The sequence below is a fragment of the Leptopilina heterotoma genome, unplaced genomic scaffold, assembly GCF_015476425.1.
Source record: "Leptopilina heterotoma isolate Lh14 unplaced genomic scaffold, ASM1547642v1 Lhet_111, whole genome shotgun sequence".
Taxonomy (NCBI): Eukaryota; Metazoa; Arthropoda; class Insecta; order Hymenoptera; family Figitidae; genus Leptopilina; species Leptopilina heterotoma.
In genome coordinates this window covers 910637-928124 of record NW_025110830.1, presented here as the reverse complement: position 1 = coordinate 928124, position 17488 = coordinate 910637, and the positions used below count along the sequence as shown (strand labels likewise).

The window sequence follows — 17488 nt, the reverse complement described above, 5'->3', positions numbered from 1 at the left end:
TTATTTTATTAAATTCCAGGCTTTGCACTCATCTACTAATACCTACTATTTACTACTTTTTTTTACGTAATGCTACTATTTGCGGGTACTTTTTTAGACTTCAGCCACTAAAAGTTAATATTTCTGTTTTTTTTTTGAGAGAATTTACACTACTTTTTAAATTCGCTAATACTAGAAATCAAAAAACTATTCTCAAAAATTATAATCAAATTCTTTAATACTATTCAATTATTTTCAAAAAATATTCGAAATTCAATTATTTTCAATATCTTGTATTTTCATAAAATTTCGCAAAACAATATTCAATTATTTAATTAGAAAAATTGATAAACTTCCCCCGAAATTCGATTATTTTCATAAATAATAAAATTCCCACAGGAATTCAATTAATTTAAAATAGCATTTTCAAAAAAATCAATTATTTAACAAAATTTGTATACAATTCTTAACAATAATTTAATTACTTTCACTAATAATAACATTTTTCATGGAAATTCAATTTTTTAAAAAAATGTTTGATAAAATTCTAAGTAAGAATTCAATTATTTTCATAAATAATAAAACTCATGGAAGAATTTCAATTATTTTTAAATAACTATTTTAAATTAATTAATCGAAAAATTCAATATTATTTTCTCAAATAAAATTTTCCACAAGAATTCAATTATTTAAAATAAAATTTTCATAATATTTATTATATTTCCAAAAAATTAATTATTTAAAACAATGTTTATATAATTCTTATGTATGAAGAATGCAATTATTTTCACGAAAATAACAAAATTTTTCACAAAAATTCAATTCTTTTTAAATATTGTAATAAAATTATTGTTCGCAATAATTCACTTATTTTTATAAATAATAAAATTCCTCTTAGGAATTAAATTATTTTTGAAAATTATAATAAAATTCTTAGCAACTATTTAATTATTTTCATAATTCATCGCAGGTTTTCAATTATTTTTCATATAATTTTACAGGAATTGCTCGAAAAATGTAATTATTCTTAAAAATTTAATTTCAGTTTCTCGGAAAAATCAATTATTTGAAAAATGTTTTTTTTAAATTCTTGGGAAGAATTCAATTATTTACAAAAATATTAGAATTTTTCACAGGAATTCAATTACTTTCAAATATTTTAATAAAATTGTTCGAAAGAAATTAATTATTTAAAAATTTTAAATACAATTTTAATGAAATTGATTTGAAATAATTCAACTATTCTTTTACATTTTAATAAAATTCTTCCTAAAAATTAAATTATTTACATAAATAATTCTTCAAAAGAATTCAATTATGTGGATAAATAACAAAATTATTTCCGAAAATTCAATTAGTTTGAGGCATTTTAATAAAATTTTTTGCAAAATTCAATTATTTTCATAAATAACAATATTCATCACAAGAATTCAATTATTTTTAAAAGAAATAAATTTCTTCTTGGAAATTCAATTATTTAAAAAAATTCTAATAAAATCGTTCGCAAAAATTCAATAATTTTCAGAAATAATAAAAAGCTTTTTAGAAATTCAAATATTTTCAAAAAAATTTAATTTAATTAATTTAATAAAAATTCAAGCAAAATTCAATTTTATTTAAAAAAATTCTTGTAAAAATCTTCGTTAGAATTCAATTATTTTCATGAATAATAAAAATTTCTCAGGAATTCAATTATTTAAATTCGAATTTGCATAAAATTAGTCGAAAAGAAATTAATTATTTAGAATTTTTTTAAACATTCTTAGCAAGAATTATATTATTTTTATAAATATTTAAATTTTTTCATGAATAATAACATTCGTTGCAGGAATTTAATTTATTAGTAAGAAGGATAAAAAAGAAGTAAATATTTTTTGATGAAAATTAAGAAAAAGTCAGAAAAATAAAATATAGAATGAAATTTTTGTCCGCAAACTGAATGGAATTTTTTTCCTTGCAGTTTTTTTTTTTGCTTTATTAAATTGATACTAAAGTGAATGAAATTGATAGCAAAAATTTGGATTAATTTATGATGAATGGTTGAAATTTTTATTTAATATTTACTAGAATGGTTATTGAAATTTGATTCAAGTGTTCTAGGGAAATTTTTGAATTTCGCGCCAAAGAATTCATTAAATTACCGCCTAGAGGGCATGAAAATTCTCTCACAAACGAAATGAAGCAAATAGAGTAAATGAAAATATACTTCACTAATATCGTGGATTATCGACGCAATTTTAACTTATAGTAATTATCATCAATTGTGATTTTAATTTTCGCTTGTAAAAACCAAACGTCAGCTTCAATCTACATGCATAAGAATGAATCTATTTCTATCTATTTTATTTTTCTTAATTAACAATCTTGAATCGACTGTTTGCAGAATTGATTATTTCTTCAAACCATGTTCGTTAGAATACTGCGGCAGTTTATGATAAAGGGGAATTCCATACATAATATGATTGTTTCAATTTCAATTCAAATATACGAGCAGAACTTCAGATGTTAATTATCAATAGAAATCACTGGCAACTTTTAATTTACAATACAGCTTGAAAAGTGCAATTGTATTTTACACTCGATCAATGTGTGTGTATATATAGAGGAGTTGGAAATAATATGTAATTGTTTATTGAAGGTAGCGAATGTCTTGCATAGTACATGCGCATGTTTAACAAGCGATATCGTATTAAGTTGACGAGTAAGGGTAATAAATAAATTAGAAAGATATAATAAGCGTTGTATCAAATATAATATGAAACATGAAACAGCTGGATGTCGAAATAAATTGAATTTCTATATAGGAGGCAGGGAGAATAACTTTTGTTGTAAGTAATAAAGTGACTCTTTTTTTCCTCTCTGCTTCTTTTTCCTCTGTCTCTTTTTTCTCTCTGTCTTTTTCTTTCTCCCTTTCTCTCTTTTTCTTCTTTTCGTTTTTTTTTCCTATCAGGGTGTCTACTAACTGGGAAATAGCCGAGAATTCAATTTGTCCGGGAAAAACCGGGAATAAACCAGGAATTTTATGCCAAACCGGGAATTTTTTTACCAAATTAAAAAAAGTTTTATAATTTTAATTTGTTTTTAAAAAATCGCTTTTTATTTCAATTTTTATAGATATGTTAGGCTCAAAAGCCGAAAACGGCCAATGGCCGGAAAAAACAGCCAAACCTAGTTTTGGCAAGTGAAATTTTGCCAAAACTAGGTTTGGACGTTTCATTTCGGCCATTGCCTGTTTTAAATTGACAAAACTAGGTGAGGCATTTCAAATTGTGAGAAAGACCGCTTCGTTATACAATAGGAATATATTTATTTAAAAATGTGTCATTGATTAATACTATTTACAATAAGATGAAATTTCTCTAACAAAAATCCATTGATATTTTGCACATAAAAGTTAATTAAAAAAACTTTTTTAACACTTATTTATTTTTACACAGACTAATTTATCTTTACACAGGCTAATTTACCTTGTTGACGATTTCTTATTTCATACACACAATTATTCAATACAGAAACAATATGTGACCTGGTCTATGAAAAGGGACCTTACGTGCGAAAACAAGTTTTCGAGAAAACAGCAGTTAAAGTTTAACTTAGAAAAACCCTTGTAACTTTTTTTAATATTAATATTTTTTTATCAAGTTAGGCTTATTTTCTTTACCGTGGATTACAGTATCAAAATAAAAAACATACAAGTAATGACAAACATTTTTTAATAATTGTTTATATAAATTAATAACAAACTCCCCAAACATAGAAAAAATAATCTAAGTTTTCAAAATAGCAACAATAAGTACATGCTAATTCTAAACAAATTTCCTATTAATACGGCGGTCTTTCTTTTTCTATTCTTTCTTTCTTTCAATTTCTCACAATTTGAAATGCCTCACCTAGTTTTGCCAAATGTCAAATTGACAAAACCAGTTTTGGCAAATGACAAATTGACAAAACTAGTTTTGGCAAAATTTAAATTGACAAAACTAGTTTTGGACAAATTTAAATTGCCAAAACTAGTTTTGGCAAATGTCGATTTGCCAAAACTAGATTTGTCAATTTAAAACGGCCAATGGCCGAAGTGAAACGTCCAAACCTAGTTTTGGCAAAACTGCACTTGCCAAAACTAGGTTTGGCTGTTTTTTCCGGCCATTGGCCGTTTTCGGCTTTTGAGCCTAACAGATACACTGTAAAAAATTTAGGGAGTTAACGGACTCGGGAGTTGGGGGTTAAATTTTTCGAGTTAAAAATCAACTCCAAAAGAGAGTTATTTTCTAACTCCCTTCATTCAACACCCGAGCGAGTTATTTTTTCCTTGGGGAGTTAGTAGCATTTGGGTGTGAAATTTTAACTCTCTTTATTTAACTCCCCTGGCATTAACTCCACAATGGGTGCGACTTTTATAGACCCCCCGGGGGAGTTAAAATTTAACTTTCTTTTTTTAACAGTGTATTTATACTGTTTTCTAAAATTTGAATTAGTTAAAAATAATTAATTTAATAGTAAAAGATCAGTCAATGATTCAAATATAGTTGTATGTAAATAATTTTAAAAGAAATTATGAAATTAATAGAAATTTTGTGAAATTCAACTGAAAATAATTAAATTTGTTAAAGAATTTCATTAAAAATTTTTTAACAAATCGACTTTTCAAAGTATTTTAATTTAATAATTGATAAATAATTTAATTTTTTCATAAATAATAAAATTTTTTAGAAGGATTTAATTATTTTCATAAATAGTCAAACTCATTGTAGAATTTCAATTATTTTTAATCCAATTTTAATTAAATTCCTTAAAAAATGTATTTATTCTTAAAAATTTCATTAAAATTCATCGAAAGAATTCAATTATTATTTCCAGAAACTGTAAAAAAAAATTCTTTTCCAGAATTCAATTATTTCCATAAATAGCAAAATTTTTTAGAAAATTATTTTTTAAAAAAATTTTTCACAAGAATTCAATTATTATTCTCATAAATTTCCATAAAATTCTAAAAAAAAATCAATTATTTTTAAAAGTAATAAAATTCTTCGCTAAAATTCAATTTTGTTTAAAAAATGTTTTAAATTCTCCTCAAAATTTCAATTATCTTTATAAATAATTAAATTGTTCTTCAAAATTCAATTATTTTCAAAATTTTTTATAAAATTCTACGCAAATATTTAATTATTTTTATAAATAATAAATATGTTACAGAAAATTCAGTTTTTTACCAAATTTTTATAAATTTCTGCGCTGTAATTCAATTCTTTTCATAAATAATAAATTGTTTACAAGGATTTAATTATTTTCATAAACTCATTGCGGAATTTCAATTATTTTTAATAAGAATTTTAATCAAATTCCTTGAAAAATGTAATTATTCTTAAAAATTTTATTAAAAGTCGTCGAAAGAATTGAAATATTTCTAGAAACTGTAAAAAAATTCTTTTCCAGAATAAATTCAATTATTTCCATAAATTTTTCAAAATTCTTTAGATTTACTAAATAATAATAAATGATAATAAATAATAACATTTTTCTCGAGAATTCAATTATTTAAAAAAATTTAAATAAAATTTTCCACAGGAAATTAATTATATTCAAAACTAAAAATATTTTTCTAAAGAATTCAATTATTTTCACAAATAAAATTCTTCACAGGAATTCAATTCTTTAAAGAAAATTCTAATAAAATTCGTTGCAAGAATTCAATTATTTGCATAAATAACAAAACTTATCGTAGAATTTCAATTATTTTTTGTACAATTTGAAATAAAATGATAGAAAATAGCATTTATTCTTAAAATTTTGTTTTTAATTCGCCGAAAGAATTCAATTATTTAAAAAACTTTTTTGATAAAATTTTTCATAAAAATTGAATTTTAAGAAATATTAAATTATTTAATAAATTATTTATTTTTGTATTTAAGTAATTATGAATTCTCGAATAATTTACTAATGAAAATTGATTAAAAAATGAATTCCACTTAAAATTAATTCTAAAAAACAATTCAATTATTTTCAAGAGTAATAAAATTCTTCGAAGAAATTCAATTATGTTCAAAAGTTTAAAAAAGTTCTCCTCAAAATTTCAATCATCTCTATAAATAATTAAATTCTTCTCCACAATTTAATTATTTTCAAAAATTTTAATAAAGTTCAACGCAAAATTCAATTATTTTCATAAATAATTACATTCTTTGAAAGGATTCAATTACTTTTATAAATAGTTCAATTCTTTGCAGAAATTCAATTAGTATCAAAAGATTTTAATAAAATTGATTTAATTAAATTTTCAATTATAGTTATGAACAGACAAGATTATTTTTAAAAATTGAAAAAATTCCATGTTAAATTCAATTATGTTCTAAATTTTTTATTAAAATTATTAAAGAAAATATTATTTTCAAAAAAATTAAAGAAACTCGTCAAAAGAATTCAATTATTCATAAAAACTCGCATGAAAATTTTTGAAGCCATTTTTAGATTTATTTATGTTCGAAATGAAATAATTTTTAAATTTGATGAGAAAAAAAACCGGGAAAAAATCGGGAATTTTGTTGAACGTAAATAGTAGATAGCCTGCGATTTCACGCCGTTTTTTCTGCACATATCAAATTGAGACAAAAAAAAGAAATCAAAAGTTGATAACTTTTGATTTCTTTTTTTTTGTCTCAATTTGATATGTGCAGAAAAAACGGTGAATTTTTCTCTTTTCGTTTTCCTTTTTTTTTTTTTTTGAATGAAGAGACATACGTCGAGATTGTGAGTTGTCCTTTTGTTTTGCGCGCTTTACAAGCGATTTGGACGAATGAAGAACCGTTTAAGAAGAGAAAATTGCGATAACGACGGATGTTAAGTGCCGTGAAAGAAGGACGACGAAGTAGGCGAGGCGCAGAGAGTGAAACAAGATTGCACAAAGGGAAGTATATACAGTGGTCACCCGGATTCCAGAACTCGATGTCGTGACTTGGCCATGAATTGGCATTCTTTTTTCTTTCATCTTTATACCCTTTAGCGTCTTATTCTTACAAACCACTCGCACTTTTTCTTTCCAATATAAAAAGCATCATGTTGTTGCTTTTTTTCACCCCTCCCACTATACTCTTTCACCTGTTTTTCAACTCTTTTTCTTTCAATTCCACCACAAAAAATAAGAAAGAAGAAGAAGAAGAAGAAGAAAGAGCCACATAAAACCTCGACAGAACCTCGGAATCCACTTATATTTGGAAAATTAATGTCCCTTGTGCACACAACTAATCCCTTTTTTATTGAGAGTATTTCTTGTTCTTTGATATCTGTTTGGTTCTTCTTTTTTGTTTTTTTCTTTTCTTTTCTTAATATATTATGTAGGCTAAGAGGAGGGCGGGGATTATTAACTTTAATAAATTAGCCGGTTAAAATTGCTCAAGGTAAAACTTGTATAATATGATAAAAGTATTTAAACGAGAAGGTCGTAAAAGGTGAGGGTCTTGGAAAAGAAACTCTCTTCTCTGCCTTAAAAATGTACTAATGTTTATTGAAATCTTCTTTTATTTCAGAATTCTTTTTAATTGAGACTGGAAATTTTTTTTTCAATTCCTTTATTAATTAGAAGTGTTTCTCATTAAGGGGAGAAATGTCCTCGAAGGGACTTTATTTTCATTATCCTATAAGGTTTTTAAAAATGTTCGAACGAAAAACTTGTCGCGGTATAAATATTTTCGAAATGAAACAATTTTATAGTATATTCGTTAGCATAATGTACTTTATTCGTTTCATTTCGTTTGTGAGAGAATTTTCATGCCCTCTAGGTGGTAATTTAATGAACTATTTGGCGCGAAATTCAAAAATGGAAAAATTATCCTGGTAATTATTAGTAAATAATGAAATGACTACATTTAACATTTATTTATTCCTAACACAGGTCAGGAAAATCAGAAGATTCAGGGAAAAGTCAGGGATATTTATAAAAACTACTGGGAAAAATTAAATGTTTAGAATTTATAAGAAAATTCTCAATTTTTTTTCCCCTTTTGGTTATTGCCTCATAAACTGTATGAAATTACCAAAAAATTTAATAAATTTTTCAATATTCAGGAATTGTTGATAAAATTCATTGGAAAATTCAATTATTTTCAAAATTTAATTAATTAAATTTAATTTAATTTCGCAGAAATTAAATTATTTTCTGAAAATCTGAAAAAAATTGTCGTCAATATTTTAATTATCTTTATTAAATGAATAGCAAAATTCTTCGACAATATTCAATTATTTTCAAGGATTTTAAAAAAATTCATTCAAAAATTCAATTATTTTGAAAACTAACAACATTATTCACAGAAATTCAATTATTTTCACAAAATCTAAAAAAAATTGTCAACATTTCAATTATCTTTATAAATAAATAAGAAAATTCTTCGACAAAATTCAATTATTTTCAACGATTTTAATAAACTTCATTTCAAAATTCAATTATTTTCAAAATTAATTACATTCTTCACAGAAATTCAATTATTTTCAAAAATGTTAAAAAAAATTGTCAACATTTCAATTATCTTTATAAATGAATAAGAAAATTCTTCGACAAAATTCAATTATTTTTAGGGATTTTAATAAAATTCATTGCAAAATTCAATTATTTTTAAAATTAATAACATTCTTCACAGAAATTCAATTATTTTCAAAAATGTTAAAAAAAATTGTCAACATTTCAATTATCTTTATAAATGAATAAGAAAATTCTTCGACAAAATTCAATTATTTTTAGGGATTTTAATAAAATTCATTGCAAAATTCAATTATTTTTAAAATTAATAACATTCTTCGCAGTAATTCAATTATTTTCATAAATAATAAAATCATTCGGAGGAAGTAAATTATTTCCATAAATAACAATATTCATCACAAGAATTCAATTATTTCCAAAAGTAATAAATTTTAATTACTCTTAAATGATTTTAATAAAGTTCATTGCTAAATTTCAAAAATTTTTCTTAATTTAATAATTTCTATATCAATTATTTTAATAAAATTTCTTAAAGTTTAATTATTTAAAAACAATTTTGACACAATTCTACACGAATATTCAATTATTTTCTAAAATAATGGAAATTTTACAGGAAATTTTTTAATTTTTTAATCGAATTCCTCGAAACATGGAATTATAACGAGACTTATGGATTTTTTTTTTAATTTTAGAAAGAAAATTCATAGACCCTTTAAGATTTTGAATAATTTGTTATTTTTTTGAATACTTTGGAAAAAATTTCCTTACTTTCTTTACATAAATTACTAAAATTAAATTGAATTACTTAAACTACTTATTTACTTTACTAAATTTCTTTACTTAAAATTCTAAGCAAATTAATTTTACTAAAACACTAATCACTTAATTTACAAATTAATTGTCAAAATTTTTGACATGACAATTTTAATAAATAAATGAACTTAAAAAGATTTCAATTCTCAAATTTAATAATATTTTAATTTTGAATGAATTTAATCAGAAATTTGAAAGAACTTAAATTTTTGAAAAATTTTAATAATCCCGTGTGGAAAATGAAAATTGGTCCTAGCCAGGTCCTACCTATTTTGCCCTGTTAATAGCTTGGTCCTAGGTTGGCAGTGTAGGTTGGACCAACAATGGGTGGTGATGCGATTCTAGTCTGGTCCTAACTTGGGAGCCTAGTTAGGACCAGTTTATGGGTCCATTTTAGGACCTAGAAAGGACCATCTCAGACAGTATTTTCTATTTCATTATAATTTTAATTAGTTAATAATATTTGTTAAAGAAATAACCTAAATTATTAATAATAAGTATTAGTTTTAATTAATTATAATTTTTTTTAATTAAGTGATGACCAAAAGCGAATTCATAAATAATGTTAGTATATGTAAAGATTAATATATATTCCTCTAATATATACATTAAAAATTATAAAAAAAATTAGAAACTTGTTAATTAAATTATTTTACAGTATATATGTTACCGGCAAAGTATGAAATCCAGGCATTTTATAAAATACCTAGGCAGTATATAAAATGCCTGTCCATTTTAGGCAATGTATATAATTAAATCATTTTTTCATACATTGCCTAGGCATTTTATAAAATTCCTAGGTATTGTATAAAATGCCCATCGAGCATTAGGTAAAGTATATAATAGCCTTAGCAGTTTGAAACGTCTACATTTTTCTATAAACACTTTCCATGATATTTCTATTACAAATAGAAAATAACAATAAGTATATAACAATAAGTATTTTTGCAATGTTTACATAGCAATGATTAATTTTATACAATGAAGTTCAATATTTATCACTTTTAAGAATAATACTTAATTAATAGAAAATATAAATTTTGTCAGTTAATTCTCAAGTTTTGAGGTAATCAGTCGCATAAACGTAAATTGTAGCCTAAAATGAGTGCGGAAATAGTAAATGTTTCAGTGACAAAGAATAGATTTTATTCTGAATTTTCCAAAATTAAAAATGCAATGGCAAAAAATAGTACATTTTTATCAGACGATCGGTATAAGCAGTTGATATGTGAAGTTAATAATGTTAAAGCTGTCGGGAAAAAGAAATCTCAAGACTATTGGCTTTTAAAAAAATATGATGTACTCGTTGTACAACAAAGTGCAAAATTAATTTTTCCGTTAAAAAATGAAAATAGTACTGTCCTGTACTATGTGTGTGAAAGTGAACTCTTTGATGTGCTCCAAACAACTCATGTATCGATAGGCCATGGTGGACGTGACCGAATGTTAAAAGAATTAACAAACAAATACAAAAATGTTTCTCGTCGTGAAGTCGAAATATTTCTCAGTGTTTGCGAGCCTTGTTTACAAAAACAGAAATCGTCGAAAAAAGGAATAGTCGTTAAACCCTTACTCTTTAATGAATTTAATTCGCGTTGCCAGGTAGACTTGATAGATTTTCAATCCCATCCTGATGGTCAATATAAATTTATTTTAGTTTACCAGGACCATCTAACAAAATTTGTTGTTTTAAGAGCTTTGGAAAGGAAGCAAGCTGATGAAGTAGCTTTAAACCTAATTGACATTTTCACGCTACTTGGTGCGCCTTCAGTTCTACAGTCCGATAATGGCAGAGAATTCGCGAATTCAATTGTTTCCGGGCTCAATAAATTTTGGCCGGAATTAAAGATTGTGCATGGGAAACCTCGTCATAGCCAGAGTCAGGGAAGTGTAGAAAGGGCTAACCAGGACATCGAAAATATGTTGACTACATGGATGCAAGACCATGCAAATATGCATTGGAGCCAAGGCCTCAAATTCGTGCAGTTAATGAAAAACAGAGCGCATCATTCCGGCATTAAACGTTCACCTTATGAGGCCTTATTTGGAACGAAGATCAAAGTTGGTCTGAATACTTCTGATTTGCCTCAAGACGCACTAAAAAATATATCGAGTGAAGAAGAATTGAAAGGTATTTTGGAATCGGTATCTACTGGAATTATTAACAATACAGATCAGATTACAAACGTCAATTCCTGTAACGAATCGGTATCTACTGGAGTTAATCACAATACGGATCAAATTGAAAAAATCAATTCCTGCAACGAAAATACCAGCGATAAATACATTTTGCCTGAAATGAAATGTGTAGTATGCTCAAAAGACACTGGTGGAGCACACAGATGTTTGGAATGCAACTGCTATGTTCATGTAATTTGTGGTGTAAGCAATGATGGTGTTGAAGGATATGGAGCAAGTGTTTTATGCGTATTGTGTGATAGGACAAAAAATGCGGTGATTCAACGTGAAAAATGCGTAGAAAACCTCAGCCAGCAGGCAGAAAAAATGAAAAATTTGTCAAATAAACAATTCCCTCCAGTTGAAAAAGGATCAACTGTTCGAGTTCCAATTCCCGACGTTGATAAAGGTCGTGGAGATGCTCGAAATATATTAGCTTTGGTCATGGAAGTTACGGGTGACGGCTTTTATCGTTTGGCAACGAAGAATGGCATATCTGTACATTTTCGTTAAAAACAGGTTTTTCATTGTTCTCAATCATTTTTAATATTAATTTCTTGGTCTAAAAAAATATTCGTCTTTTGGACTTGGAAATTTTTCCTAATTAATTAAGCGGGTGATCCACTTTTTAAAAAAATGTCAAAAAAATTTATGTTAAAAACACGTTTTTCATTATTCTAAATCATTTTAAGCATTAATTTTTTGTTGCAAAAAATTTTTTAGACTTGGACTTAGAAATTTTTACTAATGAAACTAGGAAGCCCAGGTAGGTCCTGGGTTGGACCTGGGTGGGTCAGCCCACATTCGAATTGCAATATCTCTTAGTGTTTAGCACCAACTTAAACGAAACTTAAAATCAGCGAACGAAATTAGAAATATATTTTACTAATGATAATTATATTGCAGTCTGTATCTGTTTAAATAAATAAATAAATTTTGCTGTTATATTAACTTTTGTAACAAATTACTTAAAAATTTGCAGTTTTTATCTAACTTCACGATTATTACACTTGAGTAGTGAAATATGAAGATAATTTATAATTTTAACAATTCAGCATTTGTTTAAACAAAAAATTGTTGTTATTTATTAATTCTTAAGACAATAAAGCGTCTAGACACTTGTAGTCTTTTAAAGTTTTGCAATTAACTAATCTGAGTTTTTAGTTATTGCAAAATTAGAAAAAACTGCTAGTTTCTAGGTTGATTGTGTAAAAAGTTAGTAAATAACAATTATTTGTTTAAACAATTGCTGAATTAATAAATTAATAAATTAACTTTATTTTATAGTATTTGTATAATTTTCTGATTTATGTCAAACAATAAATTGTTTAAACAAATATGATTATCAATTAATTTTATAAATATTAATTGAGAATATTTATCAATTTTTACATGTTTTTCATGTATCAATTTTGACACTTTATTTTCCTAAAAATTTTTCTAAGTCATAACTGGATCTCCTAGCTAGTACCAAGTTAGGACCAGCCCAGGATATATAAAAAGGGGTTGCCAAGTTAGGTCCAAGCTAGGGCCAATAATCATTTTAGGCATAGCATGGTGATTTCTACACGGGAATTCAAATTCTTCTTTATAGAAGAATTTTAGTTTTAAAAACACTCAAAAAAATTGAATTTTGGAGATGTTACAAATTATTGCAGGAATTCAATTATTTTCAAAAGTAATAAATTTCTTCGCAAAAATTCAATTATGTTCAAAAAATTTTTTTTAATTCTCGACAAAATGTCAATTATCTTTATAAACCTAATAAAATTCTTCTCCAAAATTTAATTATTTAAAAATTTGTAATAAAGTTCTTGACAAAATTCCAATTATTTAAAAAAAATTTCCTCTAATTAAATGATTTTCAACATTTACTATTTTAAACAAATTTTGCGAATGAATTCAATTATTTTTAAAACACATTTTAATAAAATTTTACTTAAACATTCAATTATTGTCATAAATAATGTTTGTATTTAAATAATTGAATTCTCGTAGAATTTTCTAATGAAATTTTATTGAAAAATTAATTTCAGTTAAAAAGTTTTAGATTATAATTGAATTTTGGAGAAGTTAGTAATAATTGCAATTTTTTGTTTAATTGAATTTTATAAAGGTTTCAAATTAAAATCTTTGAAAATCTGAATTCTTAGAATATAAAATTCTCGTAATATAAATTAATGATTTTATTACTCTGTCATCTTTAATTATTATAAAACATGAAGAAATCGACTCGGAGTGATCGTTTTCTTCATGTTTTATATTCTCCTAAGTTGTTGAATTTCAAAAAGGTTTGACTTTGTATGTTTTGAAGAATTTTAATTCTTAAGGAAAAATAATTGATTAAATATTTATTTAAAAAAGAAGTTATTGTCATTTTCGAATAATTTTACAATTCAAGAAATTCGTAAATAAATGTATTAGAACATTTTTCTCAGCATATCTAATCATTTTTTAGAGTGAATCAGAATATTCTTTTTTGGTCAGGGAAAAAGTTAAAATTTTGTCTCGAAATCAGGGAAAAGTCTGGGAAAAACAAAATGAATTTTTTGTGGCAACCTTGAATAATAATAAATAAATAGTTAATGTAATTTACTTAACAATATGTAAATTATAAATAGTAATTTTCTATATTTATTTAATGATAAATAAATAGTAAATAAATTCGTCGAAATAAAAAAAAAAATGGAAATAAAAATATATCTTAATCTTTAATAAAGGAAATGAAAAGAATTTGAAGATTTATATTCGAGGAGTTGTTGAAAATATAAGGGAAATACAACATATAGCTATAGGTTTGCAGTGGTTTTATTGATAGCGTCGATTTATTTGCCGGAGATTTCCGTCGTGCGATAGAAAATCGTTTCTTTTTCACATTGAACAACGAGAAGAGAATATTTGAATGGAATGATGTATATGACCGCATTTAATCAGATCTTTTGCTTCGACGATTCACTCACCCACTCTCTATTGCTCTCTGCCTACTCCTTTCTTTTATATTGTTAGAAAACAACTTATTTACAATACAACAATGTCACAGAAATTTCAGAATCTATTCTCTCATATATTATTAATGCGTATGGTATAGATGAGACATCTTCATTAGCCTATGCGACTTTTTATTTTGTATGATGAAAAAAAAATTTGTTTATTGTATAATTTTATTTAATTATACAAAAAAAAAAAAATAAAAACTTTACTCAGGGAAAAATTTTGCTCTAGTTTTTCTAAGGATATCATAAATTGATGCGAAAAACGTGTCAAAATTGATACATTTTTTGTCTCAATTCGAAAATAATTGAATTGATACATTTTATGTCTCAATTTGAAAATAAATAATTGAATTGTTATAGAAATTTTTGAAAAGATTTATTCGTAGGAAAAGGAAAATTATTATTTTCTCACGACTTCCGATATTTAAACATGTAAACATTAATATGTAAATTTAGAAAACGGAATAATTGAATAGTGGTCGTTGTCGACGTCGTCATCATCATCATCATCCTGAGAGTAATTTTCTAACATAGGTGTGACCTCAATTTTATTGATTTCATAGTGAAGGAACGACACAAGGTGTGTTTTGAGTCTCCTCAAGATTAGTTAATTTCCCGTTCTTTATTTGCTTTTTTAATTTTTTATGTTTGATATTTTTTTTATTCGTTCCGTGAAAGCATAATGATGTCGCGAAGAAGTAGATTAGAAATTCTTTTTTTCGCAATGTTTTTTTCTATGCTTATATAAAAAGGCCATTGCAGTAAGGAGATTATAATTGAACACGTCATTTACGAATCAATTGTCTAGGATTATCGATGTATTGCTCAAGACAATAATTTTTTCAATGATAATATATAATAGTTTTTCGCTAATAACAAGATATGCGTCTAGAGATAAAAGTTCATTTGTTCTTGCACTTGAATAAATTCTGAGTTCAATTTCAAGGCATTTGAGAATTTTTTTTTAATTTCTCTTCCTATTTTTGTGTAATCGATGTAGTGGTTTTTCTTTTTTTAATATTTTCTTTTTTTCATTATTATTAATTTATTCTTTAGATGTGAAAGCATCGAAATTGTTTATTCAAGTTAGAGAAAATTTTTTACTAATTCGTAGAAATTATTTAATGAATAATTTTACTTAAATAGTTCAAAATTAATTGAATTTTAAAAGAGTTAAGTTTATAATTTTTATAAATAGATGAACTTCCAAAGGTTTTAATTTAAAATTTTAGAAAAATTCAATTTTGAATTAAATTTCATTAGAAATTTTAAACAACTTAGGTTTCTGACAAATTTTAATAATTCAAATTCTTCTGAAATTAGTTAAATTGTTTCATATATGTTTAATTATTAAAGCTGATGATGGATTAATATAGAAGAATTTTAGTTAAAAACACAAAAAAAATTGAATTTTAGAGAAGTTACAAATAATTGCAAAAATTCAATTATTTTCAAAAGGAATAAAATTCTTCGCAGAAATTCAATTATGTTAAAGAAATTCTATAAAATTCTCGACAACATTTCAATTATTATTATAAATAATAAAATTCTTCGCAAAAATTTAATTTACTTTTTAAATAAAATTTTCCAAAAGAATTCAATTATTTAAAAAAAATTTAATAAAATTCTACGCAAACATTTAATTATTGTCATAAATAATAAAACTTTCACAGGAATTCAATTATTTACCATTTTTTTATATAAATTTTTTCGCAATAATTCAATTATTTTCAAAAATAATAAAATGTTTCACAAGGATTCAATTATTTTCATAAGTGATTAAATGATTAATTTTTAGGAATTTTAATAAAATTTTTATGCAAAATTTAATGATTTTCATAAATATGTAACAATATTCATTACAAGAATTCTATTATGTTTATAAAAGTAATGAAATTCTTCGTACAAATTTAATTATTTTCAAAAATTTTAACGAATGTCTCGACAAGAATTAAATTATTTTCAAAAATTTTAAAAGAATTCTTTGCAACAATTCAATTATTTTCAAAAGTTATTCGCAATTCAATGATTTTCAATATTTACTATTTTCATAAAATTTATCACAAAATTTAGTCATTGAAAAAAAATTGTTAATTAAAATCTACAAAAACATTTAGTTATATTTTTATAAATAATATTTCTTTTATAGGAATTCAATTATTTTCATCCCAGAATTTCAAATATTTTTAATGCAATTTTAAACAAATTCCTTGAAAAATGCAATTATTCTTAAATATTTTGTTAAAATTCGTCGAAAGAATTCAATATTAAGAAACATTCGATTATTCAATAAAATAATAAAATTCCTTTCAATAATTCAATTATTTTTCATAAATAATTTTTAATTCTTCGGAGGAAATCAATTATTTTAAAGAATTTTAATAAAATTCTTTTCCAAAATTCAATTATTTTCATAAATATCTAACTTTTTCATAAGAATTCAATTCTTTTGAAAAGTAATAAAATACTTTGTAGAAATTCAATTATTTTCAAAATTTTTGAAAAATTCTCGTCAAGAATTAAGTTATTTTTATAAATAGATAGATAAATTCTTTTCAAAAAATCAATTAATTTTAAAAATTTTAATAAAATTCTTCACAAGTTTTCAATTATTTTTAAAAATTGTGATAAAATTCTTTAATCCAATAAATTTCTGTACAATTTTAATTACATTCCTTATAAAAGTAATAAAATGAAATGAATTATTTTCAAAAGTTATTTATCAAATTCTTCATGAAAATTCAATTTTAAGAAACATTCAACTATTAAATAAATAATTTATTTTTCTATTTAAATTGAATTCTCGAAGAATTTTCTAATAAAAATATATTTCAAAATGAATTTGCGTTAAAATTTTAGATAATAATTGAATATTAAAAGCATTATAGAGTGAATTTTTAAAAAGTTTAGAAATAAAATTTTTGAAAATTTGAATTTTTTATACTTTTAACTAAAATATCTGAAGAAATAATTTTTTTGGAAATGTTTAATTGAATTTTTTTAAAAAATTATTTCAAGTTTTTATTTTCTAATATATTTTGTATTGAAGAATTTCCGA

General features: G+C 23.9%; 1 protein-coding gene and 1 long non-coding RNA gene across 3 annotated transcripts in view; one reads left to right on the top strand and one right to left on the bottom strand.

Annotated features, from left to right (window-relative positions):
- The window catches only part of LOC122504469, a 31274-nt gene extending 28503 nt beyond the window's left edge, over nt 1-2771 (top strand). Inside the window, exon 3 of the long non-coding RNA XR_006301836.1 lies at nt 2363-2771. This is a non-coding gene — a long non-coding RNA (uncharacterized LOC122504469). The remainder of the gene's footprint in view (nt 1-2362) is intronic.
- The window catches only part of LOC122504446 (chitin synthase chs-2-like), a 98472-nt gene that overhangs the window by 56083 nt on the left and 24901 nt on the right, over nt 1-17488 (bottom strand). The window lies entirely within an intron of this gene.